The sequence below is a fragment of the Scomber scombrus genome, chromosome 2 (genome assembly GCF_963691925.1).
Source record: "Scomber scombrus chromosome 2, fScoSco1.1, whole genome shotgun sequence".
In the NCBI taxonomy this organism is placed as follows: Eukaryota; Metazoa; Chordata; class Actinopteri; order Scombriformes; family Scombridae; genus Scomber; species Scomber scombrus.
Window position 1 is genome coordinate 25023680 of NC_084971.1, and position 5897 is coordinate 25029576.

A 5897-nucleotide genomic window follows, 5' to 3' on the forward strand; every position below is an offset into this window, starting at 1 on the left:
TTTAAAAGGCTCATTTAGATGAAATATCAGGAATAAAATCCATGTAGCGTCATAATAACAGGTTATGATTAGTCTGTGAATGTAGGTAAGGGGATAATATTGGTTACGTGAAGGTTCCTGTAATGAGTAATTACTGTAACGAATGACACAAAGGCAAACCATACTCAACAAAGAGTGAGGGTTGGTTTATTCCCTTCAAGCAACCATTGTATGAATATGAAATGGAAAATCAAGGATGTCAGTGAAAAAAAATCATCTCATTCTCATCCTATTTTTCCCTACATCAGCCAGCAATGAAGCTCCACCCTCAGCCAAACACCAGAGGCATCACTAGATAAACCAAACACATGACCGTTCATTCACTTGCAAACACTGCTGCTGTGTGTCCATGTGAGACAGGCAACAGTTCATTGCTACTGTAGGTAAAGCCTGTGATTCAGTCAGGGCACAGCTTCAACAAACACCCACAACCTGTGGGCTACGGATCACTGAAAGCACCCTGATTAAGACCACTGGCTCCCCCTGGTGTCAAATAAATGGGACAACAATGCAGCAATGCAAAATCATCCAACACAACAAGAGTGTGATGTTAGAGGCAGGTTTCCAGAAGACATTTAGTGAACTATGATCCAGTTCTACGTTAAAACATATAACCCTAAAGACTGTGACTGTGTGGCCACAATCTCATAGAAAATACGCCAGAAAGTTTCTTAAGAACTTCAAAATCTGCAGTCAAAATCAGGGCTACACAACACCATCACAATTTTAAACACAATCACAAGTATCTAAACTTTTGTTTAGAGTGTCTGCTTACATGCACTGAATCAAGTATTCATAGATAAACTGCCTGACTAATCATAAGTGTTTGTTGCTACTGCACACAATGAACCTGCCAGGTAGAATATAACTATTTCTATTGGAGGGGTAAATCCTGTTGGTCCATGTTTCTTTGTCATTACCTCCTAAAGCAGGAACAGCTGCTGACAAAAAACATGCTGAGCAGACAAGAGTGGTGGGAAAGCACATGTAACACCAGAATAACCATCTCTTCTGCCACACATAGCTAGTTTCATAGCTAATTTAGAAATTTGGGTATTTTTTTGTAGTAGTTTTTTTGTCTGCAAAATCTACCCATGGCATCAATTTAAGTCTATTCTTACTATTTTCTGACATCATGTAGCACAACACAGAGAGACAAAGAGTTGGTTAAAAATTCTTATCTCAGCACCCAGACAGCAAACATGAAAAGCATCCAAAGTGCCTGCAGCTTGATTGGACCAGCCATCAAAGCAGCAGCAGCTAGTGGGAAGTCAGTGTGGGATCATGTCATTGCTGTACCCAGTAACTCTGGTTCTCATTCTGGTTTTTGGGACACATGCACATGAAGACGGAATGAACCTAGAATAGTGTGCTATGTTAACTTTTAGTCTCCGCCAGCCAAATAGCAAATTAATGTTAAAATTTTACCAGCTACTCAATAGATTACCCATTGTTTTTCTCACCTTAAGTGACCCTGTGCTTACACAATAAGAGCATATCTAAATAAGTCACTATATAGTTTCTGAATCATGATCTCAGAATTTTAAGAAATAATAACAGTTTTCATTTTAGCCATAATCGTGCATCCTTAATAGAGAATAGACGAGTGAAATAAAGATTGCTGTGCTAACTTTAACAGGCCAGCGGAGGTGTAAATAATGAGGGCTTGTGCAAAACAAACTGTTGTCAATATATTAGTGGTGACTCAAACTAGTTGCTTTCATGTGTGAGAGCGGGAACACTGGTCCTTTGTGGCTCATCTCTGCCTGTGTGACAAGGCCAACGTGTGGGAGATGCCACCTAAAATAAGCAAGCTGCCCTTTCTTTGGAAAAACATTTAATTAGTGGCAATGACTGTAATGTGAAGAAGAGTGGAGTGCTGAATGTACCTCAATACTGTCCCAAGTATAGTACAATAAAACTATCTGGTGCCAATTAAACCAAAACAGATCTTGAGGTGTAGTCCATATCTTAAAATTGACATATTGTATTGTATTGCCATACAGCTTTTCTGTTCCTGTGTCTATAACAGCAGATTAGGAACACCAGGACAAAAAATAGTATTATTTACCTTGTATGAGTGATAATGTCCCCAAAGTCATTAACCCACAAGTACAGGTGAACATATGCTTCTGTCAACCAGTCAAGTTGCAATTTACATACATGTCTGTCCAAACTCATATAACATTTGTAGTGAAGTCTTTGGAAGAATTTAATAAAAAAGTTTTAACTGTATTTTCCTTTTATGCATTCATATATTTGGACATTGAAGCTGATTCTGATAGACCACAAAGGTGTAGAAGACAGTAGATGACATTGTACATTGTAGCAAGGAAGCCACAAATTAAATAAAACGTGGATGCCTTCCACATCTTCTACCCAACAGCAAAGATTATCTATACAATCACCACAGTGTCAAGGTGGGAACCCAAGATTAGTGTCACCAATTCAGTATCAGACCAAATGTGAAATATGGTCACAACCTTCAGCTCCTGAGTTATGTCAATGAATTATGGTCAGAAAAGTGTTTTTTGCAGAGCGTTATGATGTCAGTGAAGTTGACCTTTGGCCTTTTGATAAAATGTCATCACTTCATCATTTTATCCTATAAAGACATAATTGGTGTCTGAATTCTTGATTTATGGCAAAAAACATGTTTTGTGCCGTCACAGTGACCTTAACCTTTGAGCACTGAAATCTCATCATTTCATTCTTAGGGTGATGTGGATGTTTGGGCCAAATTTGAAGAAATTCCCCTCGAGGCATTTCTGAGATATCACATTTACGAGAATGGGAACAGACATATGAACGGACAACCCGAAAACACAATGCCTCCGGCCACATCTGGTGCTGTTGTAGAGGGATCAAAACTTTTCATGTGGGTGTTTGGAAAGATATGGTCAACCGTTCAAATTTGATAAAATATGACAAAAAGAGGGAAAAGAACAACAACACCTGAGCAACTAAAGTTGACACAAGCAGAGTAGAGTTTTTCTCCTGATTTAATGATGCTCAGTTTAATGCAAACATGGTGTCCACCCGACTGGCCAGATGGCTGAGCTGTGAAGCTAAAAAGTTACAGCCATTCCTGTTAATTGTACATTACATAACAGAGAGACACCTCACTGTACTAATCCAAATAAATCAGTGCTTTATTCAGTCAGTGTCAATGTCAATGTAACACTGTCCTCATGCTGCCCTCCTGCTTTGCCTTATCATAGCTCTGCAGAGCCATTTGCCACCAAAGGTCTCTGATGAGTCATTACACGACATATAATCCCTTAAGATCACAAAATGCTTTAGTTATTAGTCACAAGTGACATATTAAAATCAATCCAAGATGGACGGGCGGCAGTGTAGCGTAAGAAGCCTAAAATGGGCGTGAAATGTAGCCGTTTATTCTTATCACATACTTAAATAAACCATGACAGTTTAAAGTAAATTATTTCGATTTTGAAGATACAAGGAATTTGGTTTGGACGGAAATGTTGTACTTAAAAATGTTTCTCTTCACTCTGCTGTGTCATAACATATTTAAATGAAAAGCTGTTGGAGTAAAACACATTTGATTTCAACACTCGGACAAAATAAATTACACCAGAGAAATAACAACACCTGCCACTTCTCATTGCACACTGGGAATGCTGAGTTATGGAAACAATAAAACAGTTCTTTAATCTTTCTACAGCCCAACAAATTAAAAGCAGCTTCAATGTTAGTTTGGAGCTCTTCTGCCGTGTTGTCAGTCTAATGAAGCTGAGCTGTATTGAACGTTTAAATCCAAGTATTTACAACAGTATTAACAGATACAGCAGCAGTAACTATACATTCATAACTTTTGGAAGTTTCAAATGAGCTTTTAATTAAATTCAAATGTATACAGAAAGTAGTGTGGTGAATCATATTTCCTTTTCAGAACAGCAAACCACACTGTGGTATTTTGAATATTTAAATGAATATTCAGATTTCTGAAGGCATCAAATATTGTTTCTCATATTTGAAATCTCTAAAAGAATGTAAGCAATGAGTAATTTCCTCTAGGGATGGTGGTATTACATTTCTGGAAACATGTTAATGCTTCTTTTAAAAACAACTTTTAACATTTACCTTAAACAACCTTAAACATTTTTTTTCCACCTGCTAATGCCAAATAACCTGCCTTCCCAAGGACTAATGTATATAGCAAAGTATATAGATATCAACACCTGCTACAGCCAAGAGGCTACAAGCTTCATGTTCACTCAACACCATATATTATGTCATTCGCTGTGTGAAAATATCATGTGGTACGTGCCCTTTAAGTACGTTTGAGCATCTGCTTCAGAAACTCACCTCCTGACTATTTTGCACACATTAGGCTTTTGGGGATGTGAAGGTGCAGCCTGCATATTAATTGATGAAGCTCTTTAGGAATTTAAAAGGTTAAATGATGAGTATAACCTCCAAGTATCACCATGGTGGCACATGGTCAAAAGACAAGTATGTCAAGTAAGAAGAGGAGGTGAGGCAACTAAATCTGGTGACCTGAGCCTACAGCAGCACCTGAAGCCCTGGGAAAACAATCTGGCCCTCGTTTTCTCTTTGGGGACATGTTAAGACATGCACAGAAGCTGAAGATAATCATATTTTAAGTTTTTACAATGCAATTCACTAGTCATGCTTTAACTTCCAAACATTTACACATTGAGTGCTCTGTGTTGGCACACTTCTGCCACACATGCAGTATATGTACGTATCATCTAACCCCACATGGACCACCACATTCTTCATCCAAACATGGATACGGATACTCCACTATAACTCTGTTGCCCCTTGTTTGACATATGCAAACTGCAGCTGTCAAATGCACATATCATGAAGGCTGCCTGTGCTTCACTTGAACATGTACACAACCTTTAAATATTTAACTCTTATGAAAGCAATCTGCAGCATTGAGTGCTACTAAGTTAAAGTCTCCCTCCGGTTAAAAATGTGTTTTTCTTCCTCTTCCTGTTTAGTTGGATGTTTGAGCTTCACTGTGCAGAATGATTTATGTGCAGAGTTTGACTCTGGACGACTGTTTTCACCTTCATCTGCTCAAAGTGGAAAGTTTCTGAGCTCACCTTGTATGTGAGTTTGAGACACAAGCATTATTTGTAACATCGCAACAATTTTGAAGCCAATCGTTGTTCAATATGCAATTTGCATAAGCGTGATGTGGAAATTTAAAGCCTCCAGGGCACATACACAGATACATCTTGTAACTTTTGAAATAAAAATTATTTACATATTCATAGATTCTGATATTGATTTTCCAACAAAATGTCATTTTGAGGATTTTTAGGGAAGTAATTGTTGTGGAAAAAACATATAAGACACAAATTATTAGTCAAAGAGTATTTCTATACATCTTCAAACATGTCTGAAGGGGATCTTTAAGGTTAGTCAATGTAAACTGCAGATAATAATCACAGCTAATACTGATTCAAATTGACTTTCAATTTTAGGTTAAATCATTTTACTTCTACAGCTAATTGCACCCGTGTTTTTTTAATATTCAGACATTTAACGAGGAGGGACCCATGGCTACTGGTGACACTAAGTAATGAATCAAACACACAAAATTAATGTGATCATTGATTTGTATTAGATATATTAGAATACCACACATTTTCAATGTTAAGTAATGAGTTTTTACATGACCACAAATTAAATTAAAGCCCTGTCACACTGTGCAATTTTGGGCCGTCCGAGACAAAAGTTGACAATCTTGACAGAAATGTGGTCAAAAGTAAACGATGGTCCTAGATCGCAATGAGACTCATCCACTGACAATCAATTTGGAGCTTTAGTGACCAAACACAGCCTCAGGAAAAGCT